Source organism: Schistocerca gregaria, chromosome X (genome assembly GCF_023897955.1).
Source record: "Schistocerca gregaria isolate iqSchGreg1 chromosome X, iqSchGreg1.2, whole genome shotgun sequence".
In the NCBI taxonomy this organism is placed as follows: domain Eukaryota; kingdom Metazoa; phylum Arthropoda; class Insecta; order Orthoptera; family Acrididae; genus Schistocerca; species Schistocerca gregaria.
Genome location: NC_064931.1, coordinates 847,428,429 through 847,454,889, shown reverse-complemented (window position 1 = coordinate 847,454,889; position 26,461 = coordinate 847,428,429).

The window sequence follows — 26,461 nt, the reverse complement described above, 5'->3', positions numbered from 1 at the left end:
TCCCACCATAGGTCCCAGCGGCACTCCTCGTCACTAAGACGAAAAACGATCAGGTTATGGTCACTTGTGGTTACTTGATCTCTAACTTCCAAGTTTTTAGTGTTATTGATTCCACTAGGTGTGACCAGAGTGACATCTATGTTGGTCCCTGAACCACCTCCACCCCTGTAGGTGGGTGTATTCCCCGGTTTAGTAGTCACAACAAGCTGTGCGGCCATGATCAGTTCCTCAGTCTTTTCGCCATTTACATCTTTAGAACAGCTATACCATAGGGTAACAATGACCCTCGCCCGTGCAACGCCGTGGTGGCTCTTGCAAGGTGGTCCAGGAAGTCTTCGAAGTTCCCTCCATATTGAAAATACACATCTATGATATATACCGTTCCCAGTGGGGTCTGTAACTCCACGACCTTGCAGTGGCTATTCGATAACTGCGTTATTATTGAGGCCCTTAACCCTTTGTTGGCTAATATTACGACTGCCTTGAGTTCTTCTCCAATGGAGATTACCTGCCAAGCGGCAGACATGAAAGGAATTAGCCCAGCCCTGTAATATGGCTCCCGCAGGCAGATTACGTCCAGTCTCCACTCCTCCACTATCCTTCGCAGCTCCTGCATGACTAGTAAACTGTTGTGAGTGTTGATTTGTCCTATCGTAATTCCAGTTATCATTATGTGAAATATGTATGAAAGTAGCAGTCAGGCCATTACTTGTTCCAGTCTGACGCAGTTCGCCCGTTAGCCAGGACAGACTATGTATAGATTTCCTCCATACCGAATTTCTCTCCTCTTCTTTCAAAGACTTTCTTGAGCAGGTCAAGCAGGGCTCGGAATTCGGTGCGGAGATTCATTGACCTTAACTGTATTCTGTCTACAGCCTCCATTGTTGGAAAGGTGACCTATCTTCCATATTGATGCCCTACAAGTACGACGTGCCTAAGTACTGTTGTGAGGACAGCCGGTTGCTCAAGGCGCGAGAACTGCATAGCGAACTCCAAGTTTGGATATATCCTTCTTGGATCCACTCCTGTAGGTCTATGTGCTACCTCCAGTTGCATAGTACTAGTGACTGAACTGTCTTGTAAAACTAATTTCGAGAGCCCTTCCTGGGCAGGGATTATAGTGTTTGTTTCGGTAACATGCAGGTCGTTGTCTGACATATGGCCGCTTTGTACTGTGATTGGTCGGCCGATTGTTACTGGTCGCGCAACAAATCTTGAAGCTGTAGGGTTGAGTGTTGAAGAGGCTAATGGAGGAGCCTGGGCCACAGGTTCCGTCTGAATACATATTTCTGCCTTCGATATTATCTGTTCGTTTAGCTCTCCTACTGGTTCTGTCTGTATACTTTTGTCTACCATGATCCTTTTTTGCTGCTTTATTTCTTGTATTGACTTTAAGAATTCTTTAAATTGCAAGCACTTTCAGCGTCTCTCCTTTTTTGCTGGGAGACTTTCTTTTCATAACTATTTTGAATTTATTTTCAGCATCAGCCCTACTCCATTCTGGCTATCAGACGTTGTTCCAACATATTATAAGTTGGGCAGTTCCTTTCAGTTGTTCCGCAAGACTTTTTCCCTCTGCGTACGCACGGTACGCAAACGGCTCGCCGTAATTTTTTCTAAGATGGTCCTCAGAACCGCACCTGGAGCAAGCAGGCTTCGTATTGCAATATTTGTGTATGTGGTCAATGTCCGCGCAATTGTGGCAACGAGGTACCACTAAATACTCTTTTAGATTTATCGTATTAAACCCAATGTACACCTTGCCCATTGCTGTTAACCTTTTCCAAAGGGCCCCCGAGACCATAGCCACATGGTGGACTACGACTTGGTCCCTTGGGCCTGCTCGGAATCTTAATTTGAAGTCTTTCATAAAATTCTCAATGTCCATATCATCAAGATTTTGTTTGTACAAGGTTTCGCAAAGGTCTTCATTTGTGAGAGTTACTGGTACAGGAACCCCCTAGCTTCGAACGTACCAGTTTCTTGCAGCCGCTGTTGGGACAGAGGAAGGTACTAAAGCGATGTCGCAATTACAACAGGGCGCCCTCTTCTTAGCTTCCATACGTGTCAGGAAGTGCTAGATTTGACGTGATCCCACTTTCAAACTTGTTTTATATCGAAACAGTATATTTCTGGCCATGGGTTCATGATCCAAACTTCATCTACAAGGTGATATCTAATGCCCTAGAAACCCGTAATAGGAATTATGAATCACCCTGTACAAAATTGGATGTATATGTACGTATGTATGTATGTATGCATGGAGAGATAGAGGTGAACGAGAGAATGGAGAGAGAAAGAGAGAGAGAAAGAGAGAGGGGGGGAAGAGAGGTAGGAGGAGATGGGCTCAGAGAGGGAGATGAGGAGATGGACAGAGAGTGTGGGAAGAAGAGACGGACAGAAAGAGGATTTAACGGGAATTCAGAGGTAGTGGGGGAGAGGGAGGCGGACAGCGAAAGTGGGAGGAAGTAGTGGACATAGAGAACGCGTTGGTGGGTGAAGTGTGGAATGCAGATGGAATTCAAAGACGGTTAGTGGGCTGATAGAAAAGAGAGCGGATGTGAGTAGGCAGGTGGAGAACGAAGAGGATGCAAGATTGGAGAGGGCATGTGTGATGAGGCAGGTGGTACTGGGAGGAGGCATATTGGGGCAGGTGGTAGATGGGCTAGTTGCAATGATGGAGAAAGATGAGTACGTACAGAAGTAGATAGGGCAGGATGTATTAGTGAAGAGATTACCATTTTTCCTGATTATTTTGGTGAAGGTATAGATAACTTTTTTCTGAGTCATCATGCATGTTACTGGTTTGCTGCGGTCCGCCACGACAGACTAAAGGCCGAAATACTAAATTTCTTTCTCCAAAGCTGTTTCACAGAGGAAGGCTGCACTGTAGTTCGTTCTCTAGATTGTCGCACAGATGACAAAATGGTAGATATCAAAATGGATGACAGAGGGATAGAAAAACAATTAAAATCGCTCAGAAGAGGAAAGGCCTCTGGACCTGATGGGATACCAGTTCGATTTTACACAGAGTACGCGAAAGAACTTGCCCTTTTCTTGCAGCGGTGTACTTTAGGACTCTAGAGGAGCGTACCGTTCCAAAAGATAGGAAAAGGGTACAGGTCATCTGCGTTTTCAAGAAGGGACATCGAACAGATGTGCAGAACTATAGACATATATCTCTAACGTCGATCAGTTGTAGAATTTTGGAAAACGTATTATGTTCGAGTATAATGACTTTTCTGTAGACTAGAAACCTCCTCCGTATGAATCAGCATGGGTTTCAAAAAAGACCATCGTGTGTAACCCAGCTCGCGCTCTTAGTCCACGAGACTCAGAGGGCTATATACACGGGTTCCCAGGTATATGCCGTGTTTCTTGACTTCCGCAAGGCGTTCGATACAGTTCACCACTGTCGTCTAAAGAACAAAGTAAGACCATATGGACCATCAGGCCAATTGTGTGATTAGATTGAAGAGTTCCTAGATAACAGAATGCAGCAGGTCGTTCTCAATGGAGAGAAGTCTTCCGAAGTAAGAGTGATTTCATGTGTGCCGCAGGAGAGTATCGTAGGACCGTTTCTATTCACTATATATATAAATGACCTTGTGGATAACATCGGAAGTTGACTGAGGCTTTTTGCGGATGATGCTGTAGTACATCGAGAGACTGTAACAATGGAAAATTGTACTGAAATGCTGGAGGATCTGCAACGAATTGACGCATGATGCAGGAAATGGCAATTGAATCTCAATGTAGACAAGTGTAATGTGCTGCGAATACATAGAAAGAAAGATCATTTATCATTTAGCTAGAATATAGCATGTCAGCATCTGGAATCAGTTAATTCCATAAATTATCTGGGGGTAAGCATTAGGAGTTATTTAAAGTGGAATGGCCATATAAAATTAATCGTCGGTAAAGCAGATGCCAGACTGAGATTCATTGGAAGAATGCTAAGGAAATTCAGTCCGAAAACAAAGGAAGTAGGTTACAGTACACGTGTTAGCCAACTGCTTGAATACTGCTCACCGGTGCGGGATCCGTACCAGATAGGGTTTGGTAGAAGAGACATAGAAGATCCAATGAATAGCAGCCCACCTCGTTACAGGATCATTTAGTAATCGTTACGGAGATGATAGATAAACTCCAGTGGAAGACTCTGGAAGATAGGCGCTCAGTAACTCGGTACGGGCTTTTGTTGAAGTTTCGAGAACGTACCTTCACCGAGGAGTCAAGCAGTATATTGCTCCCTCCTACGTATATCTCGCTAAGAGACCATGAGGATAAAATTAGAGAGATTAGAGCCCACACAGAGGCATACCGACAATCTTCCGCGAACAATACGAGACATGAATAGAAGGGAGAACCGATAGTGGTACTCAACATACCCTCCGCCACACACCGTCAGGTGGCTTGCGGGGTATGGATGTAGATGTAGATGTAGATTCCTCTCCTGTGCCAAACTTTTCATCTAAGAGTGGCACTTGCAACATATGTTCTCAATTATTTGTTGAATGTATTCCAATTTCTGTCGTACCCTACACTTTATATCCTTTACAGTTCCGCCTACTACCACAGAGCTTGTTCCCTTATGTCTTAACAGTTGTCCTTTCATCCTGTCCCTCTTTCCCGTCAGTGTTTTCCGTAAATTCCTTTCCACGTCGATTCTATGGAGAACCCCTTCATTTCTTACACCATCGGTCCACCTAATTTTCGAAATTCTTCTGCAGTACCACATCTCAAATACTTCGATTCTTTTCCGTTCCAGTTTTCCCACACTCCTGCACTCCAAAAGTACCCTCTCAGAAATTTATTCCTCAAATTAGGGCCTGTGTGTAATACATCTCCCACCATGGATATGGCTGACTTGGATTAGTTCCAATTATGAAGAGAAATTTGCTACCTACTTGTGCTATTCAGTTTGTGAACTAGATTTCGAGAATGAGTAGTGCAAAGGACCAATACTTTCGTCAAATTGTTTCAGGACAATTATCATGTTGCACTGATGATTAACACAGGTAAATTTAACATCCTCTCTGGAGATATATGATTTGAAAAGTCATTGATTCATATATATATGTATGCAGTATATTTTGTATCGTCCCTTTAGAAAATTTAATCAATGACTGTGCTGATAAACCTCTTACATTATTTGATTTTCAAACAGCTGAGCGGAACTGAACGTACACAGACATTTCGCTCTTTACCTATTCTGATACACACTAAATTGACACACAATATTTTTATCGCAACGCAATCTGACTTTCAATAATCCCTACATAACAATGGCCCTGACTAACATTAAACTATACCTTTCACAAATCACTTACCTGACAATAATCTTCGTTACTCGAACTACTGCAATACAGCGAACGCCACTACTGTCAGCTAAATAAAAGATTCAGGCATAGTTAGCAAATGAAAGATTTTTATAGAAAACAAACAATGTATTTACCTTAATAGTGTTCAAAAGTCATAATATATATAGCAGTTCAAGACATTCAGTCTTACAAATTTACTGTCTCCCACATCCACCACTGCTTTCGGCTCACCTCCAACTGCGCAACGCTACGAGGCTGTTAACGTCCAGCTGCCCAACACTACAATAGGAAACAGCAATGCAAACCAGCCACAGACTGCACACAGCACAGCCAGTGATTTTCATATAGAGCGCTATGTGACGTTACCAACATCCAAAACTAAACAGCCAACTTACAATTTGACAAATACAGTAGTGGGTCAAGCCATTGGTAAAAAGCTACTACCTTTGAAAAATATATGTGTATACGAATGGTGCACATCACCCATTAAATAAGAGTACGAATAACGTCATCTACATGAGCAATAAAAGAAATTCAATAAATTTCGGTTACACGATAAATCACAAAAATCTAAAAGCTATCAATTAAACTAAATACTTAGGACTTAAAACTACGAATAACTTAAACTGAAACATTAACACAGTTAATGTTGTGGGGAAAGTGAACCAAATATTGGTTATTATTTTCAGAAAACGTAGAAGATACGATAGGTGTACTAAGGAGACACTACGGTTGTTAGCCCTGTTGTAGAGTCCACTGTGTGTTATTAGACCTTTACCATATTAGATGGAAGAGGGCATCGAAAACTTTCAGGGAAGGGATGCTATTTTTGTACTCTTGCAAGATAGTGAGAGGCTGTCACTTTTCGTTACGGCCAGATGATCTTATGATATTTCACTCAACAATTCCTACTCTGAGTGTGAAAATATTATGCTCACGAAAATCTGTAGAGGGGGAAATTATCATAGCAATAAAATGAGAGAAGTCAGAGCTCACAAAGAAAGATTTAAGTTTTCGTTTTTCCTGCACTCTGTTTGAGAGTGGAACAGTAGAGAAATAGTCTGAAGGTGAACCATCTGCCAGACACTCACGTGTGAATTGCAGAGTAATCATGTAGATGTAGATGTAAACCATTGTATCGATTTCAAGCAAACTTATTACCTGTATCATTTATTGCCTGGAAAGAAGCACTGTTGGGGTAAGAGCCCATTGCCTCCTTTTCAGGTAGAGGTCAGGTTGAATATATGCTGACATAGGAGATGGACAGAGAGAGAGTTGTGGAGGAGATAGACACTGAGGGGGTGGGGTGGGGGGGGGAGAAGAAGATGAGCAGAAATGGTCTAGAGGACGAGATGGACGTAGGGAGAGTCGTGGCGGAGATGGGCAGTGACAGGAGGAGGAGGAAATGGAAAGCAAGAGGCAGGAGAAACACATGGAGAGAGAGTGTTAGGAGAAGATAGACAGAGAGAGGGGGAGTTGGACATAGATGGAGATAGGTGGAGGAGCATATGGACAGAGAAAATGGGAAGGAAGAGATGGACAAAGAGATTGAAGAGTACGGGACATAAAGATAGAGAGGGATAGGAGAAGATGATGTGAATGAGGCAGAGGAGGTAATGGACAGAATGAGGGAGGAAAAGCTTAGGGACAGAGAGCTGGGGAAACTGGGGAGGGGTAGGAGGCAGGTTGGAGAATGAGAGCAGTATTGAGTACATGGAAAAGGATGAGGGTGTTACGATAAACGTTAAAGAGAGAGAGGCTGTGAATGTACAGGTGGACGTGGGAGGAGGTGTGAGGAGGCTGTTGGAAGAGGGGCAGTAGGTGAGAAAGCAGTTGGAAGAGGGGTAGATTGTGTAGATTGTGAGGAGGCAGTTGGAAATGGTACACAGTGTGACGTGGCCTGTGGAACATGGACAGAACGTGAGGAGGCAAGTGGAGCGGGAAATAGTTGTGACGAAGCAAGTGCTAGAGGGAAGAGAGAAACAGAAGGGGGAAGGAAGATTATTGATGAGGCTTAAACTTTTCATTGTTACCTTAATGAAACCATAGATAATACACACTATCATATAGTCAGTTGACCTGGAATAGTTTAAAAGCATTAAGTGCAATTTGCCACACACTTGTACTGTTCAGTGTGTCAACAATGTTGCGAGATTGACCACTGCCGAAGTGTTTCACGACAAAGGAGCGTGCCATACCGCTGAAGACCACAGGTAAAATGAACATTCTTTCTGGAGCAAAATGGTGCACAGAGAAGAGATGCAATGTGAATGTGTACAATTCACACTGAGGTGACAGACCATGGGATGGATACTTCCTAATATCGTGGCGGACGTCTTTTTGCTAGCGTAGTGCAGTAGCTGGACGTGACATACACTCAACAAGCCGTTAGAAGTCCATTGCAGAAACATTGGACCTAGCTCGCTCTATAGCCTTCCATAATTCTGGAAGTGTTGTCGATGCAGCATTTTCAGCACGAACTGAACTCTCGATTACGTCCCATATATGTTCGATGGGATTCATGTAGGAAGATATGGGTGGCTAAAGCATTCCCACGAACTATCCCGAATGTTCCTCATAGCTATTGGGTACAATTATGGTAAGGTACGAAGGTGCATTGCCATGCATAGAAATTCCACCTTTCTTTGACAATATGACATTCATGAATGGCTGCAAAGTAGCTGAACATCCAGTGGACCCAGTCCATCCCATGTGAATGCAGCCCATACCATTATGCTCGCACAGAGCCTTGTTGTCAATCTGGGTCCATGGCTTCGTGGGGTCTGCGACACACTCAAACAATACCATTACCTCTTACCAACTGAAATCGGAAATCATCTGATCAGTCCATCGCTTTCCAGTCGTCTAGGGTCCAGATGATATGGTCACGTGCCTAGAAGAGGCGCTGCAGGCGACGTCCTGTTACCAAAGGCACTTGCGTCGGTCATTTGTTGCCATAGCCCATTAACGACCAACTTTGTCATACTGTCCTAACTGATTCGTCGTGCGTCCCACATTGATTTATGACATTATTTCACGCAGTACTGCTTCTCTGTTAGCATTGACAACTGTACGCAAACGCCGCTGATCTCGGTCGTTAAGTGGAGGCCGTCGGCCGCTGTGTTGTCTGTGTTGAGAGGTAATGCCTCACATTTGGTATTGCCGGCACACTCTTGACACTGTGGATCTGGGAATTTTGAATTCCCTAACGATTTCCGAAATCGAATGGTCCCTACTTCTAGCTTGAACAACCATTCCGTGCTGCGCGGAGTGGCCGCAAGGTTACAGATAGCGCGGCCCATCCCGCAGGAGGTTCGAGTCCTCCCTCGGGCAGAGGCGTGTGTGTTGTTCTTAGCTAAGGTAGTTTAAGTAGTGTGCAAGTCTAGGGACCGATGACCTCAGCAGTTTGGTCCCTTAGAAATTCACACATACACCAGTCCTCATTCATAGTCTCTTAATTGCCGTCGTGTAGTCGTAATCACGTCGGAAACCTTTCCACAAGAATCATCTGAGTACAAATGAGGGTTCTGCCAATGCACTGCCTTTTTATGCTTTTTGTACGCGATACTACCACATATGTATCGCTATTCTATGAGTTACGTCATCTCAGTGTATGTGACACTAGCATACGTGTGGAAACCAACGGATAGACGGCCTTACGGTGACGGATTCTGTCCTCAAAGTTGACTGAATCGAAAAGTTCGGGTCCTTTAGTTACTAAGAAATCTGCGACGTTGCTCTTACATAACGGTTCTGTAACTGCTAGAAGAGTGTTTAACAAAAGAAGAAAAAACGTTTCAAATCTATTTGACACGAAGTTGAGTCTCAGCCAATTAAAATTGCGTGATACGGAACGTTTCTCGCTACTGATAACTAACAAGACCTAAAAGGTAGTACAGTTACGTGTCTGTGCAAGAGATTGCACATAATCGAAACAGTTCTGTGGTCTGAATAAATTAGGGAGTTGCCATACAGGTGCCACATTTACCTGGTGCTGCAGCCATGTTACGATTATTTTTCTAAGGTTGTTAGTATTTTCGATGATTAATCGTTATGGATGAACAGGAATAAACATATACCGCCCAGGGGTGATGCGATAATATTTTACTTTGTAATGTGTAACGATTACATGTTAGTGGTTCGACACATATTCCGAACAGTCAAATCTTCAATCGGAAATAATAGCATTGTGAATTTCTGTTTCAACTATGTGTTTCTATTTCGTGAATCCAACTTTCTTACATTGATTGTGAAGTGTTAGATATACAGAGAGGGAAAAACATAAGTTATTCAAGGAGAGCAGTAGGTATCCATCTGGTCCTTAGGAGCACTTCATCAATCCTCCGTCAAACCGATGGCTTCCGCAGCCGAAGGTGATGAAAGAAGAAACAGAAATATATTTAACAGTCTTGCTTCACCTTTCGTGGTATAACGGACGCGGGGCATTGTGATGCGTAGTAGGACTGTTTTGTGAAGCACCAACAGCTATTTGACATCGAAAAGCGAATGATGACCTTTTCCAGACTTTTCCATGCGTTTCTGTGATATGCATGCGTGTTTCCTAAAGCCATACAGACGTTTTTAGTCTGGGACTTTTTTATCTTATCGACTTCAACAAGTAACTTCCTTGGCCCACCTGTTAATCGCACGTCGCGCTGCATTTCGCAGTGACCTCAATTTAATTTTCATTACAGTGCTAATTACGTCTTCTGCTCCTGTCTCTTCCAAGACCTATATGTTTTTTTATTGTCTCTCCAAGTATTTTCCCACATAATCCCTACAGTCATGGCCACAGAAACCTTGGTTATTTAATGGTTATCACACTGAAAGTCTACGTCTCACAGTCGTTATTGACATTCATTTATATTTATGAAGTTTAAAACATTCTTATGAAAACACTATTTAGGTTAGCAAAAGCTGTCTGGGCCGTTTTAACCATTCGTTTATTAGCTTTTTAATTGTGGTCTCTTACTGCCACTGTATGGACTGGATACCATTTTTATCTTGTTATAAATAATTTTCAATTTTTTTCGAAAATCAGTTACAATATGTTTACATACTTGAAGAGATGAACTTTGTGTGTGTGTGTGTGTGTGTGAAATCATATGGGACTTAACTGCTAAGGTCATCAGTCCCTAAGCTTACACACTACTTAACCTAAATTATCCTAAGGACAAACACACACACACACACACACCTCCGCCGGGACCAGCTACACAGTACATGACTGCAGCGCCCCAGACCGCTCGGCTAATACCGCGCAGCAAAGAGATGAACTAAAGACATCCACAGATAGTAACTGAAATAATGACATTCTTGAAGAAATACCAAATTACAAGGAGTATGAAGAAAGGAAATCCGCCTGTGGACATACGAGGACGTGCTGAAGAGTATTGCCTCCGAATTATTTATTCTGTTTTCAGTATCGTATTTGACTCCGAACTGCAGCGTGTTACGTGGCAATGTGTAACGAACTATGTCGATACGCGAGAGACACTCCGAAAACTGAAAACATGAATTCGAAGTGTTCGTCCTTACATGGAACACCATCTCCAACAGCATAACAATGCCAGACCACACGCGAGCTCTGTGGGCATCTGTAACAATCTGACGCCTTCGAGCCATTATCATCGACCATTCTCCATAAAGCCCCAACTTGGCCCCATCCGATATTCATCGGGATCAACAAATTGGCCCCTCATAGGGAGAAATGTGGCCGCCGCCAGGAAGACCATGTTGAGAAATAAATACATATACATGAGGAATACAGATGAATAATGTTAATAAAGCATGTTTATTAAAAATGCTTTGCGAGTTCTAACATAATAAATTCACAAGCAATACTTTTCAGTACGCCCTCGTGTATGTCTGAGTTTCTTTTGCACTACCTTAGAGCTGTAGGGTTTCGATCAAGTAGAGATTATTCATGGAACTCACGTAAATCACTTCATATCCTACATCTACCTGTCTGTTCTCCTAAACAGGAGGAGATGAACGGTATGGAAAATCGTGTTCTCGATAAAAAACAAGAAGCATTAAATATACGATCTCTATGAAAAGACAAGTTGCTGTCATTTAGTAACTCTCCTTTTCCTATGGTTTATGCTTGCATAAGTAACAGCCAGTAAACTAGTAACTATGTATTACATTAAAAAGGCTATGCATATCATGAACCTTCGGCACTTGGGACTAATGCAATTTCACTGAAAATTTTCACAGGATAGGTACATGGCCCTGTGATGTACAATGGGTAATGCTGACGAAGTTACATATAAGAAGATGCTGAAGGAAAAGTAGCTATTTATAAACTTTGTCACTAAGAACATTTCTCCGCAACTGTTTTCATGTTGATAATTAGATAGAGACACTAACCACTGGAGCTGCTACAGAACAAACGCAGAAGATAATAACTTGAATGTTTAGCAACGTAAAAATTTAAACAGAAAAATCGATTACAGTGCACTCCCTAACCATTGAGCAACCTTGCCTCCTACAAGCAAAGTTCAGACAGATTAAGATAACAGAAATAAATTATTTAATTTGTTTGAAACGGGTTGTTCTTACTGAAGTAGCGTTATTTTAAAAATTTAACGACAGCAGTCGACCGGAAAAACATACGACAAAGTAGCAGAGCCCCAAAGGAAAATGAGACCTATTTACAGTCTGTATTTACTGGCACGCGCAGCAGATATCTCTCTCAAATAACCGGCTTCCGCTGACATCGACTATCTTCAGATCACAGTCACGTCTTCTTCCCATCAAGAAAATTTTGCAGCTAATAGGAAAATCTGAGAACATCATAAATAACTCATAATTTCATTTTTGTATAAACTGGCGAGCTAGAAGGAAGATATTTGAGAACAATGGTGCAAAAGAGTTTTTAGTTGCTTTTGGATAAATATTAAAACTTATTTATCAATCAGCTACTTTTATATTTTTTAACGGTTAGAGTGTAAGCAGTTCCTGAACATGAAAAGCACGCCATGTCTTACTGCAGTGAAAAGGAAAGGGTAGTCTCCTTCACAGGCAACGGTGAACTGACACTAGTAGGAAACTTTTTGTTGTATCCTAAGCATATCGTCTAAAATAATTCGTGTAACTTTCGTATTTGTCTTACATACAAATTATAATTGATAAAGGAGCAAATTTGAGGTGTCAGTATTAAGGTCTTGAATTTTTCTATGTGAACAGCATAATCCAAAAGATACATCCACTGTAGTAAGTTCAGTTTGTGTCTGGATACACTGAATTTTATGGTATGAATGTAGTAATGGAACCGCAGTATATGTTGTTTTAGGGTTTATACTGTAACACTTGACACATAAATGTACTTATTTGGAAAATAACTATTGTCACGTATCCAAGTTTATAGAGCTGCGTTTCTACATCCCTGCATCATTATAATGAAGAAACTAAAGCGAGGCGGAGGATTCATCAATGAAGAAAACATGTGCGAGTAAATATCCTGGATGGCGCATAACATATCTCTCAGTAATATTAGTGATGTTCAGCTTTTGTTACCTGATAAGTAAAATATTACATAGTGCAGGTGACCTATAGAAAATGTCTTAGATTATTAACTAAAACCTAGTTTGCATATTATAGGCTGTTTTGTCTTAAATAAAGGTGTATTAATGTATTGGAAGTCATTTGTTCCTCGATTTTTGGTTGAACAAGACAGGCCGCAGGGAATTCACTTACGTTATCAGTGTAATGAACAATACAGACGAGTGGGATCGCATATGACGTAATATTCTGTGATTAGTACTGCATAAAAGTCATCTTTGTACGTTAGCACCGTCTGGCGGGGCTGTTTTCCTTGTCTTTCCATGGCCACATGTGACCCAGTTTGCACATACGTTTCGTGTGATTCACACGATACTTTGTATCAACAGGATTCTGGTAGGTACAAGTTCGGGAGTATTTCTCTCAACCTATGCTTTGATTTCTCATTTGTTTCTTTTAAAATGGCTTAATGCTGAAACGCGTAGGAATGAAAGAAAAAATGATAAGTGCTTGTCGTCAAGAAGTGAATTGTATTACACATGTGTTATAATTATAGCTCTCTGCTCTTTATACTTACCGCCGGGTACATTATTTAGAAAGTAAGAAGGGAACAAGCACTAAAACTGAGATACGAGCACTTCTGAAGAGCCACGTCAGATATGCGACACTAGACCAGTACACCATTTTCTCATCGAATTTGCACAAGAGAGTCTGCTCTTCGCGGCTCCTAAGATTTAAATCGACCAGTCTTTGAGAAAGAAATACCTCTCTTACTTTTTCAATGTTAACTGTCCTGTGATTTTCCCGAAGCAATACATGACAAGGGGTCATCTACCTTTATTTCCATGGTTATCCATACGATAATTCGGAGAAGAGAGAGAAAATTGGAAGAGAATCACTGTATTTTCTGCCAACTGCGCTGTTTTCTCTCGCTGATGATTAAGCTCGGTGAAAGAATCAGAATCAGTTTTGTTTAACTGAGTGCAGAGCCTCTCGTGAGTGAGCGTTCAGCAATCGCATATATACGCGAAATAACTGCAAACCCAGGGCTGCCAACAGCTGCAATTGTTAACAAACAACGAGAAGTTAAATCGGCTGTCAATTAAAAATGGAGAGGAAACAAATGGCAAAAACGCTCAGAATGAATCTGGCGCCACGAGCGTTTAGCCCGACCGGATTTCCAGTGGCATTTTTTAATTTTTATTTTTTTTAAATTTTTTCCTCGCCTGCCCGGTTGGCTGCGCAGAGAAATGGCCGCTTAAATGCGACGCTGCTGCGACTCGACGTGTCCGTCATGCGAGAGCCGCAAGGCGCGATTTATTGCACACCGGCTTTGATGTCTGTATCCGCTTGGCGGCAGCGGCGCAAATATTTCTTTCCCCTTTGTAGTGTACTCTCGCCGGGGATATATTTCCAGGCAGTGCTTATTCGGCGAAGGGAGTTTCTAAAGAAATATGCGCCCATTCTTGTGTTCCAGTTTAAAAGAGACCGATCGGAGGGAACTGGTTTTTGCGCGCCGAGCGTGAAAGCTGGAGGTAACGATGGCCCTGCTTTCCGCCTTGCCGCGGCATGGGAACACCGCCTGCATCGCAATTACCGTCACTTCCAAGCATAAACGACACGTTGGGATATCCAGCAGCAGCTCCGAGTATAGCACAGTAAGAACACTTTGACATCTGAAATACAGCACCCTGTCCCGAGTATTCGACCTCGGGAAATTTATTTATTTGCCTTGGCCAGAATTAAGTCTTCAGGACATGCCTTACATCAGATCAGGTATTCTAAGGGATTACGAATCTTGATATCATTGAGACACGAGTTAAATCTTACAGCATTATAAAACTAAGAAAACGTCTGCACAGGATGGAGCTATAGCAGAAATGTTTAAACTAATTGAATGTACACTGTATAGGAAATCACTATAATTACATAAACAACGCAGGCAGAACATACTACTGAAGTTTGAATAATAGCACCAATTCACTCTCAGTCATAGAAAAGAGACAGAACTGACGTAAATATCAATGGGTAAATATGACTACTTGTAATCCTGTATAAAACTTTTATCATAACGTCTCTTTGGCAAACAATTTTAGTCCAAAACTGAAGCTGAAGAACTACAAGAATGATTAAAACCCAACAGTTCTTGTTCAGAGCAGGTTGTGAACTTGAAACTAACCTTAAAGCATCGAAGGGTATGTAATAAATATCTAGTGCAGTTGCCCGTGAGTGAGAGTTGTAAATAACAGAGTTTAGAGCACGGAATCCCTGCAATCATAAAACAGACGCAAAGGAACACAAAATTCAAAGTAAAATCCATAACAGAAATACCTGGCCCTTCCAGCAAAAAAACCGAAGTTAGAAAAAGATATTTACTCTCTACATTTTTAACCATCTGTGTGCTTGTGAAAGTAATAATAGATTTTCCTAAGCCAAATTCTATTCTTAAAATTATCTTCCATATACATCATGAACAGACAGAGAAAGTTAGGGACAGGTTTCCGTTCTTGTGCAGATGATCTTTCAGTCTTGACTCGCGATACCACAACAGCCCAAAAAGAGACTGAATTGTTAAGAGAAGTTGTAGAAAGTTACGTATGCAGATTTCATTCTAAAAGTCAGAATATATTACTTGCAACGAATAAGTACCAAAATATATGGAAACACATTATAATAAATTCATGTGAATACCTCAGTATAGTTGCCCCAGTGTAATGACTGAAGAAATGGATTATAAAACACCCATGCTCAATTAGGATGCACTGAACTGGAAGCAGCCCTACATCGTCTTCAAATTAGGATGTGTCTTCGATTTAGCAACGCTTATTTTGAACAGGGTAGCAGACATCGAAAATATTGAAGTTAGAGATGGAAAAGTTGCTAAATACATTCCTGAAACCAAACTGCATAGGCGAGCTACTCAGGATAAGAAGCAACCAAGAGATCAAAGAGCACATAGGCATTGAAAGTATCGTTATAAAAAACAGATTACAATTTTACGGCCCTCTCAAAAGTATGAAACGAAGTAATTTTGGAAGATAAATAGTTGAGTTTTATGACGGCAGGAATTACCCAATAACAGAGACCTTAACAACTGGGCAAACAAAATATTGAAGACTGACAGGAATCACATAAGAACTTATACAGATCAGAGAACCTATTGATCTAATTGTGGTGTCACCGCCAGACACCACACTTGCTAGGTGGTAGCCTTTAAATCGGCCATGGTCCGTTAGTATACGACGGATCCGCGTGTCGCCACAACCAATGATTGCAGACGGAGCGCCGCCACACGGCAGGTCTAGTCTAGAGAGACTCACTAGCACTCGTCCCAGTTGTACAGCCGACTTTACAAGCGATGGTTCACTGTCGACATACGCTCTCATTTGCAGAAACGACAGTTTAGCATAGCCTTCAGCTACGTCATTTACAACGACCAAGTAAGGCGCCATATTCAGTTACTATAATTACCATATTCAAGAATGTATTCTGAACAGATAATATTGTGAATCATGTACCCTTAAGATTGACGTTCATCATTAATGGATTAAAGCTAAGTATCAAACTAATTCCCCCCATGGACCATGGACCTTCCGGTTGGTGGGGAGGCTTGCGTGCCTCAGCGATACAGATAGCCGTACCGTAGGTGCAACCACAACGGAGGGGTATCTGTTGAGAGGCCAGACAAACGTGCGGTTCCTGAAGAGGGGCAGCAGCCTTTTCAATAGTTGCAGGGGCAACAGTCTGGATGATTGACTGATCTGGCCTTGTAACAATAACCAAAACAGCCTTGCTGTGCTGGTAATGCGAACGGCTGGCTGGCTCTGAGCACTATGGGACTCAACTGTTGTGGTCATTAGTCCCCTAGAACTTAGAACTGCTTAAACCTAACTAACCTAAGGACATCACACACATCCATGCCCGAGGCAGGATTCGAACCTGCGACCGTAGCAGTCGCACGGTTCCGGACTGCGCGCGTAGAACCGCGAGACCATCGCGGCGCGAACGGCTGAAAGCAAGGGGAAACTACAGCCGTAATTTTCCCGAGGGCATGCAGCTTTACTGTATGATGAAATGATGATGGCGTCCTCTTGGGTAAAATATTCCGGAGGTAAAATAGTCTCCCATTCGGATCTCCGGGCGGGGACTACTCAAGAGGATGTCGTTATCAGGAGAAAGAAAACTGGCGTTCTACGGATCGGAGCGTGGAATGTCAGATCCCTTAATCGGGCAGTTAGATTAGAATATTTAAAAAGGAAAATGGATAGGTTAAAGTTAGATATAGTGGGAATTAGTGAAGTTCGGTGGCAGGAGGAACAAGACTTCTGGTCAGGTGACTACGGGGTTATAAACACAAAATCAAATAGGGGTAATGCAGGAGTAGGTTTAATAATAAATAGGAAAATAGGAATGCGGGTAAGCTACTACAAACAACATAGTGAACGCATTATTGTGGCCAAGGTAGATACGAAGCCCACACCTACTACAGTAGTACAAGTTTATATGCCAACTAGCTCTGCAGATGACGCAGAAATTGAAGAAATGTATGATGAAATAAAAGAAATTATTCAGATAGTGAAGGGTGACGAAAATTTAATAGTCATGGGTGACTGGAATTCGGTAGTAGGAAAAGGGAGAGAAGGAAACGTAGTAGGTGAATATGGACTTGGGCAAAGAAATGAAAGAGAAAGCCGCCTGGTAGAACTTTGCACAGAGCACAACTTAATCATAGCTAACACTTGGTTCAAGAATCATAAAAGAAGGCTGTATTCATGGAAGAAGCCTGGAGATACTGACAGGTTTCAGATAGATAATATAATGTTACGACAGAGATTTAGGAAATAGGTTTTAAATTGTAAGACATTTCCAGGGGCAGATGTGGACTCGGACCACAATCTGTTGGTTATGACCTGTAGATTAAAATTGAAGAAACTGCAAAAAGGTGGGAATTTGATGAGACGGGACCTGGATAAACTAAAAGAACCAGAGGTTGACGGAATTTCAAGGAGAGCATAAGGGAGCAATTGACAGGAATGGGGGAAAGAAATGCAATAGAAGAAGAATGGGTACCTTTGAGAGATGAAGTAGTGAAGGCAGCAGAGGATAAAGTAGGTAAAAAGACGAGGGCTGCTAGAAATCCTTAGGTAACAGAAGATATATTGAATTTAATTGATGAAAGGAGAAAATATAAAAACGCAGTAAATGAAGCAGGCAAAAAGGAATACAAACGTCTCAAAAATGAGATTGACAGGAAATCACTAAGCAGGGATGGGTAGAGGACAAATGTAAGGATGTAGAGGCTTATCTCACTAGGGGTAAGATAGATACTGCCTACAGGAAAATTAAAGAGACCTTTGGAGAAAAGAGGACCACTTGTATGAATATTAAGAGCTCAGATGGAAATCCAGTTCTAACCAAAGAAAGGAAAGCAGAAAGGTGGCAGGTGTATGTAGAGGGTCTATACAAGGGCGATGTACTTTAGGACAATATTATGGAAATGGAAGAGGCTGTAGATGAAGATGAAATGGGAGATACGATACTGCGTGAAGAGTTTGACAGAGCACTGTAAGACCTGAGTCGAAAGAAGGCCCCCGGAGTAGACAACATTCCATTGGAACTACTGACGGCCTTGGGAGAGCCAGTCCTGACAAGGTGTCGAAGGATGTGAAAATTACCGAACTATCAGTTTAATAAGCCACAGCTGCAAAATACTAACTCGAATTCTTTACAGACGAATGGAAAAACTAGTAGAAGCCGACCTCGGGGAAGATCAGTTCGGATTCCGTAGAAATGTTGGAACACGTGAGGCAATACTGACCCTACGACTTATATTAGAAGCTAGATTAAGGAAGGGCAAACCTACGTTTCTAGCATTTGTAGTCTTAGAGAAAGCTTTTGGCAATGTTGACTGGAATACTCTCTTTCAAATTCTGAAGGTGGCAGGGGTAAAATACAGGGAGCGAAAGGCTATTTACAATTTGCACAGAAACCAGATGGCAGTTATACGAGTCGAGGGACATGAAATGGAAGTAGTGGTTGGGAAGGGAGTGAGACAGGGCTGTAGTCTCTCCGCGATGTTATTCAATCAGTATATTGAGCAAGCAGTGAAGGAAACAAAAGAAAAATTCGGAGTAGGTATTAAAGTCCATGGAGAAGAAATAAAAACTTTGAGGTTCGCCGATGACATCGTAATTCTGTCAGAGACAGCAAAGGATTTGGAAGAGCAGTTGAATGGAATGTATAGCGTCCTGAAAGGAGGATATAAGATGACCATCAACAAAAGAAAAACGAGTATAACGGAATGTAGTCGAATTAAGTCGGGTGATGCTAAGGGAATTAGATTAGAAAATGAGACGCTTAAAGTAGTAAAGGAGTTTTGATGTTCGGGGAGCAAAATTACTGATGATGGTCGACGTAGAGAGGATATAAAATGTAGACTGGCAATGGCAAGGGAAGCGTTTCTGAAGAAGAGAGGTTTGTTAACATCGAGTATAAATTTAAGTGTCAGGAAGTCATTTCTGAAAGTATTTGTATTTAGTGTAGCCATGTATGGACGATAAATAGTTTGGACAAGAAGAGAATAGAAGCTTTCGAAATGTGGTGTTACAGAAGAATGCTGAAGATTACATGGGTAGATCACATAGCTAATGAGGAGGTATTGAACAGAATTGGGGAGAAGAGAAGTTTGTGGCACAACTTGACCAGAAGAAGGGATCGGTTGGTAGGACATGTTCTGAGGCATCAAGGGATCACCAATTTAGTATTGGAGGGCAGTGTGGAGGGTAAAAATCGTAGAGGGAGACCAAGAGATGACTACACTAAGCAGATTCAGAAGTATGTAGGTTGCAGTAGGTACTGGGAGATGAAGAAGCTTGCACAGGATAGAGTAGCATGGAGAGCTGCATCAAACCAGTCTCAGGACTGGAGACCACAACAACAACAACTTCAAACTAATTACGTCCGCTTTCTGAATTCTCATTCCTTGTCATGTTCCAGAACTCACATCATTATAGTTCTTCCCTCCTCACGCCAGCCTGCGTGAGCTAACATGCGTGCATTCCGGCCTCCACTCGTAACACGGTGTTGACTCTTCTGCTAACACAATATTGGCGACGAGGAGTAAAAATGGTGTTCTTAACTATACTGACATATGTTGTTGAGACTGCCCTGATTTCATTGTGTAATGACTTCGACACAATCTCCAGATGTACTGTCCGAATTTTATCGCTTACAGAATCAGCAGACGCAGACATTATTGGATGCCCTTGGACAGCTCGTCCAGGGTCAACGTGCAATGCAAAACGATGTGGCAGCTGCCGCTGCACCGCTAATGAAGCCGCAACACGCAGTTGCACCGACCTTCAGGCCTTTTGATGCTGCACTGGAAAACTGGACGAAGTGTCACGCCAATTTGGATTCCATCTCGCTGCCTACAGAATTCAAGGTAACGAGCGGCAGCCTTTTCTTTTGTCGTGTGTTGGTCTGCAAACCTACCGTGTGATAGCCCAATTATTTTCCCGACGCGACGTAGCAACACTGTCCTACGAAGAAATTTTGTCTGCATTAGATGCATATTTCAAACAATCAGTCAATGTATTTGCGAAACGGTATACGTTCTTTCCTGCAGAACCGACGTCAGGTCAGGCTAATCGGGAGTGGGTTGAAACCTTGCAAAGCCTTACCAGGGATTGTGCTTTTGAGTGTCAATGTGGACTTCCTTATTCAGATACTATGGTACGTGATGCAATTTCACAGAACGTTTCTGATGTTCGTATAAGGGAACAGATTTTGAAACTAATCAATCCCTCCCTTCAACAAGTGATGGACATATTGGGTCGGCAGGACACACTTGACTTTGCTCAGGAATCATTTGAAACTTCGCCAGCAGTGTGTCAGGTTAACCGGCCCGCCGGGCGAGCTGCACGGAGCAGTAAACAGCCCTCGCGCCCGGCCTCGCCGCTGCCGCCAGGCTCTCAGCCACAGGTGCCACGCCGGCAAGCAAATGCAGTGCTCAAGTCATGCCCGCTGTGCGCTACTAAACATTCGCGTGGGCATTGCCCGTCACGCCAAGCTATTTGCTTTTACTGTACTAAAAAAGGACATGTTCAGAGTGTTTGCCAGAAAAAGCTCAGATCGGAAACTCAAAACTGTTCCAGGCCCTTTGTTTCTCGCCGGAATCGGAATCGTACCAAGGATAATCAGGCTCGCGAAACTTCGCCCATGGAAATTCCTGTCGTTCATTCCACTCCGCCCAGTGCCACTCTAACAGTGACTGTGTTCGTCCCACAAATAGTGTGCGTTGACGTCGCCAGAACTCCCGTCAAGTCGCAAGTGATTTTGTACCAGTGTCAGTTCACGTTGCACGAGAAAGTCGCTCTTGTCGTCAGCAGGACAATAGATGTTTTATAGACTTGGACATTAACGGTAAACTGATACCATTTCAGCTTGATACCGGAGCTGCAGTTTCACTGATCAATCACGACACTTACAAACTGCTGGGCACACCTCCGTTGCGTGCTGCAAATGTTAAGTTAACTAGCGATTCGGGTCAAGAGATCCCTGTGTTAGGACAGTGCAGCCATCTTGCAACATACAAAGGAGAAACAAAACTTGTATCATTTTACGTCCTTCGTTCTCCATTTGCAGTGAACTTGTTTGGTTTCGATTTATTTCAGTTGTTTAACTTGTCTATAGTAAATCAGGTCCTATCAGTGAACCAGACGGTGCTTTCAGACGTGTTTCTCGTCTATGTGAAGAATTTGCAGACATTTTTGCACCGGACCTAGGTTGCGCTAAGCACAATAAAGCACATTTGGAACTGAAAGCAAATGCGCAACCGAAATATTTCAGAGCGCGCAATCTTCCCCACACATTGCATGATGAGGTCGCAAAATCATTACAAGATCTGGAATCACAAGGTGTAATTGAACGTATGCAGGCTTCTCTCTGGGCATCGCCCTCAGTAATTTTGCCAAAATCTTCGGGAAAATTGAGACTTTGTGAGGACTTCAAGGCGACAGTGAATCCACAACTAGTGATTGTAACTTCTTTTTTTTACCCCGCCCGGAAGATCTTTTTGACAAACTGTGCCCGGGTAAATATTTTTCGAAGTAGCACCTAGCAGATGCGCACTTTCAAATACCCGTGGACGAAGAATCCCAGCGCGTTTTGTTGGTTAACACGCATCTTGGTTTGTATCGATTCAAACGACTGCCATGCTGTGTGCATCCGCCCCTGAATTGTTTCAGCAATATCTACAAACTGTTTGTGCGTCGGTCCCTACTGCAGCAGACTATGTGGACGATATTGTGATCTCCATAAAGACGGAAGAAGAACATTTGGCTAATCTCAGAACATTATTTCAGGTCTTGCGACAAAATGGTCTTCGTATAAGGAAGGACAAATGTGTGTTTTTTGCTAGTGACTTGTCATACCTGGGACATGTACTCAATGTCCATGGCATACATCCCAGTCCCACGCACCTCCGTGCCGTTCAAGACTTGTCTTCGCCGCAGAATTTGAAGCAGCTACAGAGTGTGCTGGGAAAAATCGACTATTATCACATATATGTGCCGCATGCCTCTTCCATTTCAGCTCCTCTTCATCGCTTACGCCGTAAAGGTGTTCCGTTCGTCTGGACGACGGAATGCAAACGCGCCTTTCGCCGGTTGAAAGCGGCGTTGCTTTCCAATACTGGCCTTACGCCATTCGAACCCCAGAAGCCCCTTTTGTTGATGGTGGATGCATTTCTAGGGGACTAATGACCACAGCAGTTGAGTCCCGTAGTGCTCAGAGCCATTTGAACCATTTTCTTTTTGTTCTCGTCTGCGCAAAGAAATTATTCACAGATCGAGAAAGAAGCATTGCCTCTCGTATTTGGTGTTACAAAGTTTAATGACTTCTTGTGTGGTCATCATTTTACGATAATCACAGACCAAGAACACCGCATGTTGGCGTGCACTCTGGAGTAGGTTTTCAGGCGTTCCCTAGCTCCCCGCGGTCCGAATGGCAGGGTGCGGGTGGCACAGCCTCGCCTGTTGTTAGGCTCCGCACCTCGTCGCTTACGTCAAAATGGGGTCCTCCCCACGACGGGCGGAGGCCTTATAACACAACCGTACGCCGATTTGCGGCGGAGGAATGTGGTTGTACAGACGACTTTGATAGCGATGGTTCACTGTTGACATACGCTCTCATTTGCAGAGACGACAGTTTTGCTTAGCCTTCAGCTACGTCATTTGCTACGACATAGCCAGGCGCCATATTCAGTTACTATAATTACTGTCTTCAAGAATGTATTCTGAACAGATAATATTGTGAATCATGTACCCTTAAGAGCGACGTTCGTCATTAATGGATTAAAGTTAAGTATCAAGCTAATTACGTCCGCTTTAAGAATTCTCATTCTTTGTCATGTTCCAGACCTCACATCTGTATAGTTCTCCCCCCCCCCCCCCCCCCCATGACAGCCTGCGTGAGCTAAAATGCGTGCATTTCGGCCTACACCTATACTCGTAACACGTTGTTGAATCTTCTGCTAATACAAAACTAATATTGTACAACGGGAAGTTGACCAGGAGGAAAAACTGAAGAAGGTGACAGGGGCAAATTGGTCTGAAGGAAGAATGAAAGAAATATGAGCACAGACGAAGGCCAACCAACGTTTCTAAGTATACCGTGAACTCCTAAAAAGGCTCGTTCTATTAAAAAACGTATAACGAATACAATACAAATAGAGATGTTTCATGGCATTGCTAAAAAAACAAGTTTACATTTACTCTATTAGCCATCGACAGTAGTCATTCGTAATGCGGAAAGAAATGTAATCCATTACACGTAAGCTGAAATATAGTAGTTACTCCACTCAAACATCCTTTATAAGTGGGTGATATCTAGAAGCTGTTCTGGTTTAACAACAGGTTCTTTTTACTTTTATGTCTATACCCATGATGGCAAAAAAAAAGAAATCCTGTAGAATATTCTGCTATTAAAATGTGATCCACTGCAGATAGTAGGATTAAATTTATCTACGTCGAATTCTCCTCTCAAATTCTGACTCTTTCTTCTTGTACTTCCTGTATTTTGTAAGTTGAATTAAATTCTGAAATTCGATTAACTAAAGTAGATTGCAATGTAATACTCGTAACTTAGGTTCCTGTTTCTAAAATATGAAATATTAGTTTCTAGTAGGTCTGCTAATGTCAAAAAAATGTGACCATTAAATGCTAAACTAAATACTAAGACGGAAGTGTATTCAAGAATCTATGCAGCAGCTCTTCCACTTCGGGAACTACGAGGAGCGCTTGTAAAGTCCGTGCAAATTCCGAGAGATAACACCACCAGCACGTATCGAGTTCATATTCAGTTGCATCTTTCTAAGAATGGACACCAAGTTTTAGCCATAGTGGTCTATTTCTTTGTGTGTGGCATTCGTGTGAATCAAGGACTTCAAGTGATCGTCAAAAAATGGACGAAAAAGAATTTCGTGTGGTGATTAAACATTACTTTATGAAAGGCAGAACGCCTCTGGAGACTAAAGAGAAGATTAGTAAACATTATGCTGACTCTGCACCTTCGACTAGAGCAGTTTATAAGTGGTTTCATAATTTTCGAAGTGGCCATATGGGCACAAGTGTTGCTGAACGTCCTGGACGCCCTGTGGAGGTTACGACTCTAGAAATCATTGATAAAATCAAAGATATGGTGATGGATGACAGAAGAGTTAAGGTGTGTGAGATTTCTAGTCCTCTGAGCATGTCGAATAAACGGGTACATAATATTTTGCGTAAGTATTTGGACATGAGAAAGCTATCCGCAAGATGGGTTTCACGATTGCTCACGCCTGACCAAAAACGGAATCGTGTGAAGTGTTGCAACGGTTGTTTGCAGCTGTTCAGGAAGAATCCGCAGGACTTTAAGCGTCGTTTCGTTACTGTTGATGAAATATGCATACATCACTATACTCCAGAGACCAAACAACAATCTAAACAAAGGGTTACCAAGGGAGAATCATAACCAAAATAAGGCGAAGACCAGTCCTTCGGCCGGAAAGGCTATGGAGACTGTCTTTTGGAATTCACAAGGGAAAATCTTCATCGACTACCTTTGAAAAGGGTAAAACTATTACAGGTGCATATTATTTACCGTTATTGGACCGTATCAAAACCGAGCTGCGAGAAAAAAGCTGTAATGTTGGACCGCAAAAAGTCCTTTTCCATCACGACAATGCACCAGCACACACCTCAGCAGTTGTGGTCGCAAAATTAATGAAAATAATATTCCAACTCGTTTCACATTCCCCTATTCTCCAGACTTGTCTCCCACGGAGTACTATTTGTTCCCCCAATTTGAAGAAATGGCTGGTGGGACAAAGACTTTATTCAAACGAAGAGGTGATTCCAGCAACTAATTGATATTTTGCAGACTTGAACAATTCCTATTATTCGGAAGGGATAAAAAATTGGAACAGCATTGGAAGAAGTTGTTGTTGTTGTTGTGGTCTTCAGTCCTGAGACTCGTTTGTAGCAGCTCTCCATGCTACTCTATCCTGTGCAAGCTTCTTCATCTCCCAGTACCTACTGCAAACCTACATCCTTTTGAATCTGCTTAGTGTATTCATCTCTAGGTCTCCCTCTACGATTTTTACCCTCCACACTGCCCTCCAATACTAAATTGGTGATCCCTTGATGCCTCAGAACATGTCCTACCAACCGATCCCTTCTTCTGGTCAAGTTGTGCCACAAACTTCTTCTCTTCTCCCCAATCCTACTCCATACTTCCTAATTACTTATGTGATCTACCCATCTAATCTTCAGCATTCTTCTGTAACACCACATTTCGAAAGCTTCTATTCTCTTCTTGTCCAAACTATTAATCGTCTATGTTTCACTTCCAGACATGGCTACACTCCATACAAATATTTTCAGAAATGACTTCCTGCCACTTAAATCTATACTCGATGTTAACAAAATTCTGTTCTTCAGAAACACTTTCCTTCCCATTGCCAATCTACATTTTATATCCTCTCTACTTCGACCATCATCAGTTATTTTGCTCCCCAAATAGCAAAACTCCTTTACTACTTTAAGTGTCTCATTTCCTAATCTAATTACCTCAGCATCACCCGACTTAATTCGACTACATCCTCGTTTTGCTTTTGTTGATGTTCATCTTATATTCTCCTTTCAAGGCACTATACATTCCATTCAACTGCTTTTCCAAGTCCTTTGCTGTCTCTGACAGAATTACGATGTCATCGGCGAACCTCAAAGTTTTTATTTCTTCTCCATGGATTTTAATGCCTACCCCGAATTTTTCTTTTGTTTCCTTTATTGCTTGCTCAATATACAGATTGAATAACATCGGGGAGAGGCTACAACCCTGTCTTACTCCCTCCCAACAACTGCTTCCCTTTCATGTCCCTCGACTCTTACAACTGCCGTCTGGTTTCTGTACAAAATGTAAATAGCCTTTCGCTCCCTGTATTTTACCCCTGCCACCTTTAGAATTTGAAAGAGAGTATTCCAGTCAACATTGTCAAAACTTTCTCTAAGTCTACGAATGCTAGAAACGTAGGTTTGCCTTTCCTTAATCTTTCTTCTAAGATAAGTCGTAAGGTCAGTATTACCTCACGT